General features: G+C 44.1%; 1 protein-coding gene across 1 annotated transcript in view; it reads right to left on the bottom strand.

Moving 5' to 3' along the window:
* The window catches only part of UBE2H (ubiquitin conjugating enzyme E2 H), a 96,052-nt gene extending 78,337 nt beyond the window's left edge, over nucleotides 1–17,715 (bottom strand). The window contains exon 1 of the mRNA XM_021709274.1: nucleotides 17,666–17,715. The gene's annotated coding sequence lies outside the window, so the exon portion shown is untranslated. The remainder of the gene's footprint in view (nucleotides 1–17,665) is intronic.
* Nucleotides 17,716–18,243: the final 528 nt, after the last annotated feature.

The raw sequence follows: 18,243 nt of genomic DNA, 5'->3' as shown, positions 1-18,243 counted from the left end.
CTGGATATTTCCAAATGGCTAAGAGTGGACTTTGAATGTTCCCAACACAAAGAAACACAAACTATAGTGAGACTCTGTCTCTACAAATTAAAACAATAACACAATGATAATAATGATAATGGTGGCGCATGCCTGCAGTCCTGGCTACTCAGGAAGCTGAGGTGAGAAGATATGGCTTGAGTCCAGGAGTATGAGACTGCGGTGAGCTAGGATCGCACCACAGCACGTCAGCCTGGACAACAGAATGAGACTCTGTCCCTAAAGAAAAAAAAAGACTAATGTCTGAGGTGATGGATATGCTAATTACCCTGAATTGCTCATTACATATTGTGTGCAGGTATGGAGATAACACACTGTGTTCCATAAATCTGTACAATTAGTGACAATTAAAACAGATCAAAGCAGGCTGGCTCACACCTGCAATTCTAGCACTTTATAGTTCCAGCACTCTCTCACCTTTGGGAGGCCAAGGTGAGAGGACTGCTTAAGCCCAGGAGTTCGAGACCAGCCTGGGGAACATAGCGACACTTCATCTCTATAAAAATAAAAAAATTAGCCATATTTGCAGATCCAGTTACTAAGCAGGCTGAGAAGGAAGGATCACCTGAGACTAGGACGAGGCTGCGGTGAGCCGTGGTCGAACCACTACCTTTGGTGGCTCAGCCTGTAATCCCACATTCTGGGAGGCTGAGATGAGTGAACTGCCTGAGCCCATGGGTTCAAGACCAGCCCGGGCAACTTGGTGAGATCTCATCTCTACAATAAATCAAAAAAATTAGCCGGGCGTGGTAGTGCGCACCTGTAGTTCTGGCTACTTGGAAGGCTGAGGTGGAAGGATCACTGGAGCCCAGCAAGTCAAGGCTGCAGTGGCTGGGAGCAGCCACTGCACTCCAGTCTGGGTGACAGAGTGAGACTCCAACTCAAAAAAAAAATTGTAATACTCAATATGATGACTACAAGTCACATTTGACTTCTGCCATTACAAGAGATGCTCAGAGTGGTGACCACCAGCATCCAGACACTTCTGATTATGGTGAACATCTCTTAAAATGTGTATGCATCTTTTTGGTACTCCCGGTAAATACTTTTTTATTTTAAAAGTTAATACTATTTAAGACTACTAGCTCTGTTCACTAAAAGCAGCCCACTAGGACACTCAAATTTCAGGTGAGCAGAGGTACAATGAACCAGCTGAATGCCTGTCCAGTAACATCAAGCCCATAAGGTGTCCTTAAGTGCCACACACCGCTGCTCTCAGCACCAACATGACATCCAAGTGCTGGCATTATTTAAGGCCAAAGATCTAAAAAGGCACCGCCAAGGTTACTAAACCAATAAGCAGTTGGCTATCAATATGTCTGACTTACAAACCACACAACAACCCAGGTATTCTCAGGAACCGATAAACTACAAATTGCCCTCTACAGTCTCAAACCTGAGAATGTATTACCACCACAATGACAGGCTGCAAGACATTTGCCATTCATATCAATGTCCGCCTTGCCTCTCCACTATTCGCAAGGAAGATCCTGAGAGGCAAATACTTTGGTTTAACTTTTTAGCCTAGAAGCCAAACGAGTTACGTCAAATTTTAATACCTCACTATGACTTTGCCAGAGGTCACTTACCTGACAGCCTCAACTGTAAATATACTCTGCTCAAGAAAACATGTACATTTTAAGATTCATCATACAAAAATTAGTCAGTGTTGTCCTAGGGAAAAAGGAGAAAACAGCAAAAGCATCAGCCAAAATAAGAACGTACCAAAAAGAATCCCGGGTTTCTAATTCCAAGGAGTAACTGCAATTGCTAAGAAAATTCTGAAGTCGGGGCAACCCCTTCAGGTCCCCTCCCACTGTGGGAGCTTCTCTGTCCTCTTAATAAATCCTGCTTTCTCACTTTAAATAAATAAGTAAATAAAATAGATGAATTTTAAAAAAAGAAAAGTCTGAGGTCAAGAAAAGTGAAGTTCTTCTTAGGTCACACTTCCATAAGAGTTGAATTTCTGGTTAAAAATACCAGATACAATTTATACCAAGATTTTCTTTGAAACTACAAATAGAACTGCTAAAAAGGAAAAAGATATCAAAATGGTGAAAAATACACTTCGTTAACAGAGAGTAAATGGGCCAAAGCAATAGGCTTTCACTAGAATTAGCATTTGATAAGAATATATTCTTGAGCCGGGTTCGGTGGCTCAGTCTGTAATCCCAGCGCTTTGGGAGGCTGAGGTGAGTGGACTGCCTAAGCCCACAGGTTCGAGACCCACCTGGGCAACTTGGTGAGACCTCTCTCTACAATAAATCAAAAATTAGCTGGGCGTGGTAGCGCACGCCTGTAGTTCCAGCTACTTTGAAGATTGAGGTGGAAGGATCACCGGAGCCCAGCAAGCAGGTGGAGGCTGTGGTGGCTGGGAGCGTGCCACTGCACTCCAGTCTGGGTGACAGTGAGACTCCAACTCAAAAAAAAAAAAGAATATATTTTTATCCTTTACAAGTTAATTATACAACGAGTTAATAACAAGAAGATATGCAGAAAGGAACAGTATTTTATCACTACACCACCCCAAGTCTGTTCCTGGTCTAGAAATCTTAAGATCAGAGAATTCCTAGAGGCTCTTAACTAAAACCTTTGCAACTCTTCCTCTGTTTGTCTTCATTGTAAATATGGAAAATTAAATTTGTCATGCAAATTGCTAAATTAACAAATTCACCAAATATATCGCATCCTCATGTATTTACAGCCCATCTTGTTTCCAAAAAGGCAGCACTAATTTACACCGCATTCAAACCACCCATGTAACTTCTGTAAAAAGCCACTAATAACTGGATCGATGCACTAATATGTTATAATCAAAAGAAACAATCACTCCCTCTAGGATGTGGAATCAACTTCCCCTGGACCCCCTTGAAGGTGGGCTGGACTTAGCTACCAGCTTCAAAAATACAGAATACAAAAGGGGACCAACAGTCACTTACAATGGAGAAACCTGGCAACCAAGACCTTAGCAGAGCATCACCAGTAATGCCATGTGGACATCAGAGACACCCAATGTGGGAGTGAGAAGGGCATGTCACCTCTTCCCAAAACCCACCATGTTTGGCCAAATTTTAATGCGTCACTATTGTGAAGTCTAATCATGACAGGAAAAAAAAAAAAAATCACATAAACTCGAACTGTGGAGCATTCTACAAATACTTGATCAGTCCTCCAAAACACGCCAAGTCACGAAAACAAGGAAGGAGTGGGAAACTGTCACAGACCAGAGAAGGTTAAGGAGACATGATAGATAAATGCACTGCAATATCGCAGGCTGAACCATGGAGGAGAAAGTAACACTTACAGAAAAGCTGTGACATCTGAATAGTACCTGAGGTTTAGTTTGTAGTAACATACCAACATCAGCTTTTCTTTTATTTCATTCTTTTGTTTCTTTTTTTTTTTTTTTTTTAATGATATGGGATCTTACCATGTTGCCCAGGCTGGTCTTGACCTCCTGAGCTCCAGCAATCTCCCATCTCAGCCTCCTGTTTAGCTGAGATTACAGGTGTGAGCCACCGCACAATGTTGGTTTTCTTAGTTTTGAAAAATGTATCACAGTCATAGAAAATGATATCATAGGTAAAAGAAACTGGTTGAGGTACAGGAACTCTCTGGACAATCCTTGCAACTTTTTCTGTAAGTCTAAAATTAACAGTTTATCTTAAAAAAAGGAAAGAGCCTATCAAATATCAAGCAAAAAAAAAGAAAAAGAAAAAAAGAGAGACAGAACGAGCAGGGCTGTTTATATCCCAGGACGTCTTCATAACATTATTCCAACTTTTAAAAAATTAGGCATCTAAAGTTTTTATATACGCTTAGCTGTCCTGAGACTAATTAAAATTACTATAACATGAAGCAAAACTGACCCATTATAGACACTCAAAGTTTAAACATCAATAAAAATGTTAGCAACTCAATGTCCTGCAAAAGCTGTATTTAAAATATCTGAGAGTACTAAAAGATATGAGGGTAAAGTGTTTAAATGCTCAAATACTGAATTTCTTCAAACTCTAACAGGATCCTACCCTGACTCTGGGCATTTTCTTTTTAATCAATTTCTCCTCCATTTCCTAGCTGGCCTTCTAAAAATCAAAATATAATTTAGGTAATTAAATACATAAAATGAGCCAGGCTCGGAGGCTCAGCCTGTAATCCCATGCCTTGGGAGGCTGAGGTGAGTGGACTGCCGGAGCCCGCGGGTTCGAGACCCGCCTGGGCAACTTGGTGAGACCTCATCTCTACAATAAATCAAAAAATTAGCCAGGCGTAGTAGCGTACGCCTGTAATTCCAGCTACATGGAAGGCTGAGGCGGAAAGATTGCTGGAGACCCAGCAGGTCGAGGCTACTGTGGCCGGGAGTGGCCACTGCACTCCAGTCTGGGCGACAGAGTGAGACTTCAACTCGAAAAAAAAATTACATAAAATGTTGAATGAGGAACAGCATGCTACCATTCTATTCTGACAAAAGCTTCCATAAATCAGGTGCTTTTACAGGGCTTGTTTTATTTTTTAAATTATTGACAGAGCACATGTAATCCTGACACCTTAAATGTGTAAGATGCAATGCCATCTAACTTGTAGGTCCAATGCACTTATATTAAAATCTTCTACTGGCATGGACAGCATAGCAAGACCCTGTCCTTACAGAATAAAAAATAAAAATAAAAAATAAAATATAACCTCCTAAGCCAATTGTATTTTTTCTTTGTGAAGCTTATATTCATAAGTAGGCTTAACTGAGACATTGTCAGGCTATATTTTAATTCTATTTTTCATATAACAAATGTGACTACTAAGCAAAACTGATGCTGCAAGTCACAAATAAAAAGCAGTCAACTTTCAACCTTTGCCTCTATTTTTCTATCAATAATAAAAACAAAGTTACCAGCGTTTACTCTCCTAAATTGAAGTAGTACAGTCAAGTATTAGTACTTCTTAAACTATTACTGAAGGCCACAGTGACACTGCCTAGAGAGAATATAATTATTAATTTCGATACAAAGAGCTCTTATGTTCAGAAAGCAACCATTGCTTTATAATACTATTATCTGTAGTCCAGGTTTTCTCCAAGTACAAAAACATACTAAAGTCTATGTGAGTCTAATAACTACCAAAACGTAACTTTAAATAAGATGCCACGAGAACTTTATCAAAGCTGACAAAACACTTTAAAAATGGCATTTAAGAAATAAAACAGCCTTAACAGGCACAGTAAAACCATTACGCTTTATTCCATTCATTCAGATGAATAATAAGCCCCTGTTTAAAAGCATACAAGCCGCATGCTAACTTCTGATGCTATAAAAAACAGAATTTCTCATTCTAGTTCTCATTGAGACATGTGTCTGTCGATTAAGATAATCCAGTTCAAAGGTTTGAGCCTATACTCCAGGTCACCAAAAACGACGACGCTGAGCACAAGCCTTTCATGAGTTGTTCTTGAAACTGAAGATGAGGAGCTGAAGCCTAACCTGAGAACGTGGGGCCTGGAGGGGACGGAGGGTACAGGTGACAGAGACTACTTCTCCCACTTCAAGGACCTAAAGAAATGCTGCCAGTTGCCGTTTCTGAATCTCACAAACTGGGTAGAGCACATAAAACTAGTTTAGAAAACCCAGATTCTTCAAAGGCAAGGAGACACCAGGACCTGAGAACACAACATTAGGCGTCAAGCTCCACTGTGCCTGCCTTCACTGACATAGCAAAGGCAAACTCAAGGCACTGCCTGCTATTTTTATATTCAGAGGATCCACAAAGTTGTAAACTACTATACATTTTTAGCATGTATAAATTCAAGTTTGAATATAATTGCCAAACTACACAAAATGAAATAAACCAAGTATACTTTGATTTTCAAATTCCTAGAAATAAGGACCTGACTTTGCTACTACTTTTAAGCTTGAATATACAAAATTATAAAAGATCTGGAAATACCTTCTCTCCAAAGGGGTGTGTGTAATTAACCAAAAGGTACTTTCCTGCCAATGAGTTTGTTTTGCTTGATTCCTGGAAATCAAAGCATAAGCTAAGAACACTAATAGAAAGCAGACATATAGACCTGAAAACACACAGCCTCAATGATCCTTCTGTCTCAGCCTTGGAGTAAGTGGTACTACAGACACCTATCACCATGCCTGGCTTGTTTTATTTATTTATTTATTTATTTAGCACTGAAGTCTCACTAGGTCACCCAGTCTGGAGTGCAGTTGCATGCTCATGGCCACCGTAGCCTTGATCTGCTGGACTCAGAGGCTCCTTCAACCTCAGACTCCCGAGTAGCTGGGACTACAGACGGGTGCCATCACACCCAGTTAATTTTTTTATTTATTGTGGAGATGAGGTCTTACCATGTTGTCTAGGCTGGTCTTGAATTCCCAGGCTCAGGCAATCCTCTCACCTTGGCCTCCCAAAGTGCTGGGATTACAGGCATGAGCCACCATGTCCGACTGAAATTAGTCTTTATGAACCACTGATACAGTCTTCCTGATATAGTATGGTTTACATATTATAAAACTCTTAGCTAAATCTCAAACAACTGAAAAGTCACATTAATTGCTCAAACATAGAAAGAATCTGTTTCCTAACTATCCTAATCCAAGAGCCCAGGAAACAAACAAGCAAAGCATGACTGGTAATGCAGAAATAGTCAGATACACACATCTGACCATCAAGGAGCAGTTAAGAGCAGCCTCTCTTTACTAGAAGGAGAAATGGGCAGCAGTCCAGACAATCAGACTTCCCACCACACAACAAACCTAATTTAAGAGAAAGGTGTTTTGTCTTTAAATTAAGAATACAAATAAAGGTCAGCGGAGGAATGCACAGGAGGCTGAGGTGGGAGAATTGCTTATGCCCAAGAGTTGGAGACCAGCCCAGGCAACAGAGTGAGACCTTGACTCTACAAAAAAAAAAAAATCTAAGAACCTGCAGTCCCAGCTACTCAGGAGGCTGAGACAGAAAGATCCTCTGAGACCAGGAGATTGAAGCTGCAATGAGCCATATTCATGCCACTGCACTCCAGACAGGGCAACAGAGACACTAACTTAATTAAAAAAAAAAAATGAAGCCGGGCTCGGTGGCTCAGCCTGTAATCCCATGCCTTTGGGAAGCTGAGGTGAGTGGATTGCCTGAGCCCGCGGGTTCGAGACCCGCCTGGGCAGCGAGACCTCATCTCTACAATAAATCAAAAAATCAGCCGGGCGTGGTAGCACGCGCCTGTCATTCCGGCTACTTGGAAGGCTGAGGCGGAAGGATCGCCGGAGCCCAGCAGGTCGAGGCTGCGGTGGCTGGGAGCGGCCACTGCACTCTGGTCTGGGCGACAGAGTGAGACGCCAACTCAAAAAAAAAAAAAAAAAAATGAAAAGCAGGGCAAAATCCAAGAAGTTTTTCCTTATTCATTATCAAGATGGTGCTGTGGGGAGTTAACAGATGCTAAGAATTCAAATTGTGGTGCCAGGGTCAGTGCTTGCTTTCTGAATTCACTTATAATTCTGTTATCAAACATGTATTGTGCGCTGCATTTCAGTATGCTTAAAAGCAAAACTACTATCAACCACCATACGAAGAGAAAGAGCTAAAGCTACTCAGAAAACACTAAAAGCACTGAAAATGCATTTCCCTCTTGTGTTCATTCATCTGAATCTGTAATAAAAACCCTGTCCGGACTCAGTGGCTCAGCCGGTAATCCCAGCACTTTGGGAGTCCGCGGGTTGAGACCAGCCCGGGCAACTTGGCAAGACCTCGTCTCTACAATCAACAAAAAAAATTAGCCGAGCATGGTAGTACACGCCGGTAGTTCCAGCTACGTGGAAAGCTGAGGCAGAAGGATCACCAGAGCCCAGAAGGCTGATGCTGGGGTGGCAGTGAGCGTGCCACTGCACTCCAGCGTGGGCGACGGAGTGAGACTCCAACTCGAGAATAAATAAACAAATAAAAATTAAAAACACAAGATTTACATCCTGGGATTATTTTCCTGCAGGCTCACTTAGTTTAGATTAGTGATCCCTCCAAGTACCAATTCACAGTTGTGAGACCCTGAGGCGACATAAAGGTGACTGTTTCTAGGATTTAAAAATTTTTTTTATTTTTAGAGACAGGGTCTTGCTCTGTCACCCAGGCTGGAGTACAGTGGTGCAAAAGTTCATTGTAGCCTTGGACTTCTGGGCTCCAGCAATCTTCCTGCCTCAGTTTCCCAAATGGCTAGGACTGCAGACGTTTATCACCACAACTAGCACAAGTTACCATTTGTTAATGGAAAAAAACAAACCCAGCCAGGTGCAGTGGCTAACACCTATAATCCCAGCACTTCAGGGGGCCAAGGCGAGAGAATTGCCCGAATCTAGGGATTTGAGATCAGCCTAGGTAACTTGGCTGATCTCTATGATATATCAAAAAATTAGCCTGTCGTTCAAGCTACTTGGAAGGCTGAGGTAGAAGGATCGCCTGGGCCCAGGGGGCCGAGGCTACAGTGGCCATGAGCATGCCACTGTACTCCAGTCTGGGCAACAGAGTGAGGTTCTGTTTCAAAAATAAATAAAATTTTAAAATAATTTAAAATTTAAAAAAAATAAAAGAACCAAACCCAATTTTTTTCCTTTGGAGTGAAATAAGAGTTACATAGTTGCAAGCTTTGTTGCCAAGGAGACTTACTAATGTATTTACAGATTTGTATTCAAATATTAGCAAAAGGGCATCAAACATCCAGCAATCTACAAGACCATAAAAGAATATACCCAGCTACACTGCACTGGGTGACCTCTCGCTGATAGGACTCTAAGCAGAGCAACCTACAGGCCAATGCTACACCAGAAATGCTCGACCACATTTTGAATCTTGAATCAATCAACCTTTTAGAAACTGTCTATGCAATATAAGGTCATCTGATTAAAAAGCAAAATCCAGATCACCAGTTCATGTTGGCACCTTTTGGACAAAACAACTGTATGTATTTTTCACCAGGCTGACTGGCAGCCCGGCGGCTTCTGGCGTAACACGAACCGGCGTGCTCTGTGGCTGGCTTTCTATTTATATCACCTCAACTAAGATTTTATAATCCAAAAAAACCTTAACGTTTATGTGATAAAAACTTGATACATTAAAAAAAAGTTTAATACTAAAAAAACCTACATAATTTACATTAGTAACAAGATTTCATATTTAGGGACTATCCCCTACTTTTATACATAATGCTTCCCTAGAAATGGTTTGGTTTATGTTTTTTTGTTTTGTTTGAGTAGGAGTCTCACTGTGTCTCCCAGGCTGGAGTACAGTGGCACAATCACGGCTACTGCAGCTTCCACCTGCTGGGTTCAGGCGATCCACCTCAGCCTCCCAGGTAGCTGGGAATACAGGCACACACCACACTTGGCTAATTTTTGATTTATTGTAGAGACATGGTCTTGCCAAGTTGCCCAGGCTGATCTCAAACCTCTGGGCTCAGGCAATCCTCTCACCTTGGCCTCCCAAAGTGCTGGGATGACAGGTGTAAGCCACTGCATCTGGCCTCCTAAAAGGCCTGAAAGTTAGAAACCAGGAGGTTGAAACAAAGGACATAGAGAGTTCATTCCTGATGGGGCTCAGTGGCTCAGCCTGTAAGCTCAGTATTTTGGGAGGCCAAGGCGAGTAGACTGCCTGAGCCCACAAGGTTCGAGACCAGCCTGAGCAACTTGACGATACCTCATCTCTACAATAAATTTTAAAAAGATTAGCCAGGCGAGACAGTGCGTGCCTGTAGTTTCCAGCTACTTGGAAGGCTGAGGCAGAAGGTGATCACCTGAGTCCAGCAAGGTGATGCTGGGGTGGCTGTGAGTGTGCCACGGCACTCCAGCCTGGGCAACAGAGTGAAACTCCAACTCAAAAAAAAGATTCCATTCCTAATAAATTAAGAAACATCCTGAGTCCCTAAATAACAGTTCTTCCAAGCACCACAGTCCAGGAATCATTTCTGAGTCCGGATCAGACCCGCTGGCCACGCCTGTCTTCCTGAGAATGGCAAAGTTCAGCCAAGCCTCTGCCCTTCAAGGGCTTTCTAGTCCTCCCTGACTCTTCTACAGGGCTAGATCAGAAGACCAGCAGCTACCGCCCATACCACCCACCTGTACCCCAGACACCTGCAAGACACAGGACTTGGAAAGGATCCTTCGTCCCTCTTTTTTCATTTTCTTTTGAGTCAGGGTCTCACTCTGTCATCTGTCACCCATCGCCCAGGCTGGAGTGCAGTGGTGCAACAGTTGCATTGTAGTCTTGGGCTCCTGGGCTCAGATGATTCGCCTGCCTCAGCTTTCCAAGAAGCTGCAACTACAGGCAAGCGCCACCACACATGGCTAATTTTTTTATTTATCGTAGCGATGAGTTCTCACCAAGTTGCCCAGGCTGGTCTTGGACCCCTAAGGCTCCCGCAATCCTCTCATCTTGGCTTCCCAAAGTTCTGGGATTACAGGCATGAGCCACGTGCCCAGCCCCTCCATCACTCTTAAGCACACTGCCCTGGCTCTCGAGGACTCGATCTGCTCCCACCCTGAACACCAGCCTGCACACAATCAGACAGCTTCTTCAAGCATCTGGTAAGGTACAGCGAAGAAATCAAAATGACCACAGCTCTGCTGTAAAACACAAGTCTTCTCAAATGTGCCACCCCGCTGGCTGAGAATCACTGACACTACAGCAGACTCTCACAAGCATGAACTGACTTCTCTGCGTATGTAAAGTTTTCTATGTTGCACTTAAATTACACTTTGGCAAACAGAAAATAATCTATTACAGTTTACATGTTCAGGGCACCTTCCGTGTGTCTGTCTGCTGAAATAGTCTACCCACTGAACATACTGTTGTGGACTCCAACCTAAAACAGGTGTGAACTGGGTCTCTTGTTTTTTTTAGCCAAACTAAAAGTTGCAGCTGTGAGTAATAAGATGTTAATTTAAGCAACACAGGTAAACACTCATGTACAGAGGGTGCCAAAAAATGTATGCACATTTTAAGCAAGGAAAAAACTGTATTAAAATGGTAACATTCAATAGATACCGATAACAAAAGATGAATACAAGTCACGTTTGACTTCTGCAATTACAAGAGGCGCTCACAGTGGTGACCATCAGTATCCAGACACTTCTGATGATGGCAAACGAAAAGTAATGGCACCCAGGCATAAATTCAAATGTGAATAATTTATAAGGTCATGGCAAACTATTACAAACCAGTGTCTAATTTTTTATTATGGCAATGTCTGTTAACTAACCTATGAAATAAATTAGAAGTCAAAAAATATTTTAAATCCTATTTCATTAAAAGTTAACTTTTAAAAAATTCTGGGAAAACATGATATTAAAGGATACTTTAACTCTTAGAATTTGTTTCCAATTCTGCCACTGAGTTGCTGTTGGTTCTGTTTACCTGAGTTTATTCCCTATGAAAACAGAAGCTAATTAGACTTCAACAAGTCCTACACAAATATGTATAAATGGCTATAAGCTTCGCTGGAGACGCTAAGGAAATGTTATGTTAAAAAAATTCTCATCAATACCTACCAAAAGCAAGAAAAGGGTACCATCAACAAAAAGTGTGCTTGCCTACTCACCAAGGCATACATTCCTACTAGCAAATGCAAACATAGTTAGTATCTGTGACCATGATTTCAAAAGTACCATTTCAAAAGGCCGCAAAACAAAATTATTTCACAATGAAAATTTAATTAATTCACTAATTTCTAATTTGGGGGGGGAAAGCTGCTACAAAACCAGCTTTGACAGTATTAGGCTAGAAATCACTGCTGTGGGAACGTGTCCATGTGATTCCTTTAAAATACGCACGTGAAACAAGAATTGAATGTCACAACTGTGTATGAGAATTAAGAGATGAATGCAAAAATGAACTGTGGTATATCCAAACAATGGAACACTATTCAGAAATAAAAAGAAATGAGGTGCTGTGTAGGGGCTCACGCCTGTACTCCCAGCAATTTGGGAGGCCAAGGCGGGCAGACTGCCTGAGCCCAGGAGTTCAAGACAAGCCTGGGCAACATAGTGAGACATCATCTCTACAAAAAATTTCAAAATTAGCCGGGCATGGTGGTATGTGTCTGTAGTCCCAGCTACTCAGGTGGCTGAGGTGGAAGGATTGCCTGAGCCCAGGAAGTTGAGGCTGCAGTAGCTGTGATCGTGCCACTGCACTCCAGCCAGGGTGACAAAGTGAGACCCTGACACACACACACACACACACAAATGAACTAAATGATAACATCATGGGTGAACCTCAAAAGTACGATGAATGAAAGAATCCACAAAGTACATAGTATAGGACTCCATTTAGAAATACTTCTAGAAAATGCAAAATAATCTGTAGTGACAGAAATCAGATCAACAATTGGGAGACAGAAGGATTACAGAGGAGTGCAAGAAGCTTCTGGGGAAGATAAAGATGTTCTCTATTTTGATTATGGTTATAGACTTCATGGGTAGTACGGAGTGTTAATGCTTATCAAATGTATTGCTTTAAATGTGTACAGCTTACTGTACATCAATTATACCCCAATAGACAACAAAAAGAAAAGGAATTCAAGGTGCCAAAACTAGTTCCTTAGCTCTTGTTAGTCAGCTCTATCTGCTCATGAATATATTTAACCGACCAACTCACAGCAGGCACTCTGAAAGGCACAAAAGCATGCCAAATCTGAGGATCCCCACTACCACAGAAAACAGGAAAGATTAAACAAAGGGAAATCAGAACTCATTTTTAGGCCAGGAACAGTGGCTCAAGCCTGTAATCCCAGCTCTTTGGGAGGCGGAGGCGAAAGGATTGCCTGAGCTCAGGGGTTCGAGACCAGTCTGGGAAACCTGGTGACCTCGTCTCTACGATAAATCAAAAAATTAGCTGAACATGGTGGCACACACCTGTAGTTCCAGCTACTGGGAAGGCTGAGGTGGAAAGATCGCCTGAGTTCAGCAGGTCGAGGCTGTGGTGGCTGTGAGTGTGCCACTGCACTCCAGCCTGGGCAACATAGTGAAAATAAAAAACTCATCTTTAATCTCTATGTCCAAGCTGTTTCAGTGCCAAAACACCACCAACCAAAACACACACACACAAAATAGAGTCCAGAGGGCATGGGGCCTTAAAGATTTTTAATTACATATTTTTAATTCAAATGTTTACCTTCTTTGATCTAAAATCCCATTTTAGGAAAACAGAAATAACTTGAAGAAAAGGCTTACACACAAATATATCAATTTCAATCTTATTCATCAGAGAAAAATGGCAAAGAATTAAATCAATGGCACAGCCATGGATTGCCATATTACACAAGCTATTCATTGTATCTGATATTTTTAATTAGGAAAAACAGTTGCAAAAACATTAAGTGAAAAAAAAGTGAGCACATACAGTATGATTAGCAGGCTGAAAACGATATATTCTGGGGAGAATAAAAGACAGGAAAAAACACTATAAGGTTAGCACTGAAGGCCAATGGTTCTTAACCTCTGACCCGGGACCAACAGCAGCATCTGGGAACTTCTTGGAACTAGCTCCAAGTTCCCAGACCCCACCCTAAACCCACTGAATTAGAAAACTCCAGGGTGGGACCCAGTAACCTGTTGTAACAAACTCTCCAGGTGATTAATACCACACTAAAGTTTGAGACTCACCATTTAAAGGACAGGCTTATATGTGTGACTGTTTTCTTTCCTTTTTTTGTAAACTGTATTTTCCTCAACCATCTTACTACTTTCAAAATTCAACTAAGCTTTTTCTAAGGTATTTTAGCAAAATGTACACTCTGTGGGTCTGTAGGTAAAAAGTTATTACACAGCACATTTGTAATGTAAGGGCTGAACCCCATGTCTAAAAATCCAATGATTCCTGGACCCATCAAATCAAAGACTGAACAAGATACCACATTTTATAAGCATATATTAAATGCAGATCAAAGGGCTAAGAAAATTCCAACACTAAAAAATCTGATGAATCCAGGTTGTCCTAGCACAGGCACACAAATACGGAAAAAACTTGTATGGGTCACATCTGCAAAAGATTCTTTTCCCTAAAAGCTGAATGTTTAGGCTTGCGTGTAATCCACCAGCACTGCACTGCAGAAATCAGACGCTCTGGGGCTGAGTGCTCACTCACGTGGGCTCCTGCTTCACCCGTATGTTTTAAGTGCCCGTATGTTATATTTGTCACAAATCTAGGCAGGGAAGACAAATGCAGAAGGGGCAGTTGACAAATGCAGAATGGGCAGTTGCCAAATCTTTGACTTTTAGCCTGAAGACCATAAAACTGCTGAACTTTCATCTCATCATCTAACTAAAACAGAGGCCACTGGAAATAAAAGGAAAACCACAGGTTCCCAAATGACACTGGAGCCAGTTAAAAGATTATATAGAATTGTCTACACTTTGAACACAAAAAAAGAGAAACAAAGACCAATGTAGGGATAGAATAACTACTTATTAACAGCAAAATACCAGAGTAGTTTTGTTTTTTAGAGACAAGGTCTCACTATGTTGCCCAGGCTGGTCTGGAACTCCTGGCCTCACACGATTCTCTCTTCTTGGTATCCCACAGTGCTGGAATTTACAAGCCTGTGTCAGTCACTGTGCCCGGCTAAATACTAAATCTGAAGTCAAAGACAAACGGCTACACGTTTTAATGATTTTTGTTTTAATATCTACATTTTAAATAACAGAAATACATACAGACAATACAGACCCCCACACACAGGCCATCACATGAGCACTCCTCACTCTTTCTGCTCTGGAGAAGGCCATTCTACATGTAAAGACGAGTTCCTCAAAAAGCAAGGGGACAGACATGCACAGTGCCGACCCAATATGAACACTGCCCCGTCCTTTCTGATTTAAAAAATGTGTAACTAATGTAATAACTACATAAGCACCATGATCACCCACACCCAGTTTTTCACTACTGAACTCCCAGCACCAGGCCAGGCAGAAAGGCTGCTGTGGGGGATCTGCAGGCCTGAATCTGTTCTGGAAAGCTTCTGGAGCCCACAGCAGCCCCAGTGAGTCTGCTGCTCAGGAACCGGGCAAGACACTGCCCGCCCCACAAGCCCACCCTGCAAGCCTAAGGACGGCCGCCTCGGCCAGGCTTGGAGTCCAGGTCTGCGAGTCGGCCACGCCCTTCAAGCGGCAGCCCCGCCGTGCTGTGCTGCGCTCCCTCGCAGAAGGGAGTCTCTGAAAATCCCGGGCATGACAAGTCCCGAAAGCGCACGCTCTGGCTCCCGTGGCCAGGCCCACTCTCCGGACTCGGCCTGGTTTTCTGCCCTGCCTCGTCCTGCGGCAGGCCCAGGTCTCCCCAACCCCTCCTCCGTCGGGGCGCCTCCAAGCCCGCTCCGGGCGGCACTGGCCCCGGCCTCGGAGACCCCGCCCCTCGCCCTTTCCGGGTAGTAACAGGGCGGCCAATGGGCGCCGAGCAGCGGTGCCCGCGGCCCCTCCCGGCAAGCACGCCTCCAAAACAGGCCGCCTGCCCCGCCGGCCAGGCGGAAGGGGCCGCCGGGCTGGGCCGGAGAGCCGGCCGCCCCGCCAGGAAACCCGGGTAACCCGAGCCCTCGGTTCCCCCACCAGGAGAACTTGAACCGACGTTCCTCTCGGGCAAATCACGCTCCGAGGTCGCTGGAGTCTCGCTCTCAGTCTCGAGTCGCGGGTCGGAGGGGGAAACCTCGACGGGGCCGAGCGGGGCGGGGGGCAGCAAGGATCGCCACCTACCTGGCTCTGCGAGCTAATGGCAGCTCTGTTCCAGACCATTCCACAGGGTCTGGGCTTGCTGCAAGTTCGGTGGTTTTTTTTGGGGGGGCGCATTCCTCCGGGGCCCAGAAGTCATTTGCAAATCAGTCTCTAGGCTCCCGGGGAGGTTTGCACAACCCTTAGCAAAGGATCAGGAGGGAAACAATGAATGAGTCAGAGTTTCAGAACATGAGCGCCCAGATTATTAAGGGCATCGGTGCAGAACACTCACTCCCCGCAGAACCCGGAGTCAGCTCTCCTCCTCCAAGCCGGCACAAAAGAGACACCGCCGGCTCCAAACAACAGCCAGAGCCGGCGACGGAGAGCGTGCGGGAGCTGGTGGCAGGCAGGCAGGCAGGCCATTAGTTGCACCTCCCCTTCCTCCCTCCCCTCATAAGACTTTCCTACTCCACGGGTCCCTGCCAGGCTGTAAATCGTGGTGGTATAATGACGCCCAGGAGACATCCAAAAACGGGCTGGAGCCGGAGCCGGCGAGGAAATCGCCATCGGCCGCCACACAGCCACCATCCAGGGCAGGAGGGCAAGCACATTCCTCCAGACCTTCCCTCCCACTTCCTCCCCACAGCGTTCATTCCCAGCCCCCCGCCCCTTCGCGCGATTGTACGCATTTTAGTAGAGGGCTGGGGAATTTTTCCTTAAATTTTTTGCTAAATATACCTTACTCAAAAATTGTTGGCTCCGTTTGGGCCTACTGGTGCACATTCAACAGAGAAAGGAGGCCACAAAATCTCTCACCCACACAACACACACAAAAGGAAATCCGAGGATGTTAACTTCCAAACTCCGTTATCCCAGAAAACAACACACGCGAAACAAAGATAACCTCTGGCTTCCACACCTCGAGACTGTCTTCCTGAGATCCACGGTTTTAAAGAGCCTCTGCTTTCTTTTGTCAGAAGGAAGAAAGGTAGGGAGAGAACAGAAGGCCAGTGCATCTTTGCCTTTCTTCATCTTCCACTAAAAATAAGCTATGAAATAAGCCACTTAGGGGGAGAAAAAAAAGACACCCTGCTGTTCTTTGTCTGTTTCCCTCTCCCTCACTACCCCCTACTCCTAAATGCGGTAATCATTCTAGATGCCACAACTACTAAATGAACAAAAGGCACTGCATGGAAAAGGCGTCGGGTCAAGTTAGGCCTCCCTCTTTATCCTCAGTCTCTTAAAAACAGACGTAAGCCTATAACCTGAGAATCTGACATGGATCAGAAACAGCTGGCTCTCTCTCCCCTCAGCCCAATTAAACATTAGGCAGAAATTTGCATTTAGGTGTGACAGGAACTCTCAATTCAAGATAAAAATAACTCAGGTTCTAACACCAAGTCATTTCCTAGTTTCTAAACAAAAATAAAACCCAAAACTGCTCTGTGTAAAATGTACACACAGTCACAGTTACAAGTTTTCCTGTAACCTTACGGAAATCCACATCACTGGTATCACTCACACATTTACAAAACAACCACAGCCACAAGCAACACCTGAAGAGTTGGCTTCACTTGTGCCTGGACGTACATTTGGCACATGACACTTTATTACGTGCTCCTCTCTAATTCCCACTCCCACCCCCCAAAATTCTAAACCTCCCACCCTCCCCCAAAAATTCTAAACCCAAAACTTAGTTTATCTACTGTTCCTAATTTCTAGCCAAGTTTCCCCTGAGCAGGGAGAAAAACACCTTCTCATTTCCGAAAAGATTATGAAAAAATAATCTCTTGCCCAGACAACTTCCCTCCCATCCCCCACCTCCAAGCCATATGCAAAAACTACTTTTTTAAAACTTCAGCAAACCCCATGAGTATTTGACAATAATCACTGATATCTACAGAGGGGTAAAACGACCAAGAAATAAAAAGAAGAAAGAGCGAATTCACCTGAAGAATTTAGCCAAACAACTTGAGTTATATAAACAAAACCCTGCAACAGGGGGAAGTGGAGGGGGTGGGGACGGGCAGGGAGAGAAGCGGGAGGCCGGACTCCTTAAACTGAGTTCCACACACCAACCCCGCCCCCACTTCCCCTCTCCCTGGGGATTAGTGGCGTGCAACAGTGGGCTCCCCTCACCCTCCAAATTACCCCGAAAAAAAAAAAAAAAAAAATTCCTCGGTTTGTCACCGGAACCTTCGCGAATTTCTCCAGCTAGTCCTGAAATCACCAGTCTGGACTCCAAAGCCTCTACCTGGGGGACTCCTCTCAGTCACACTTCACCACTGCAACCGCCGGGGAGCATCAAGTTGAGGGGGTGAAAACACGGGGTGTCCCTTGGCAAGCCCAGGACAAGCACTCCCCCGAGCCCGGCCCTCCCGGGGGCTTCCTAGGCGGCCAGACAGGGCCTGTTTTGTCCGGGAGCTCCTCTTCCTCCCTCCCCCAGCTGTCACATCCTCAACATGGAGGGCGGCTCGCTGGAGGGCCGGGGGTCCTCAGCACACACAACTGGGGGTGGGACACGCTT

This window comes from Carlito syrichta, unplaced genomic scaffold (genome assembly GCF_000164805.1).
Source record: "Carlito syrichta isolate Samal-C Ts95f unplaced genomic scaffold, Tarsius_syrichta-2.0.1 Scaffold170032, whole genome shotgun sequence".
Taxonomy (NCBI): Eukaryota; Metazoa; Chordata; class Mammalia; order Primates; family Tarsiidae; genus Carlito; species Carlito syrichta.
This window is presented reverse-complemented; position numbering and strand designations above follow the sequence as displayed.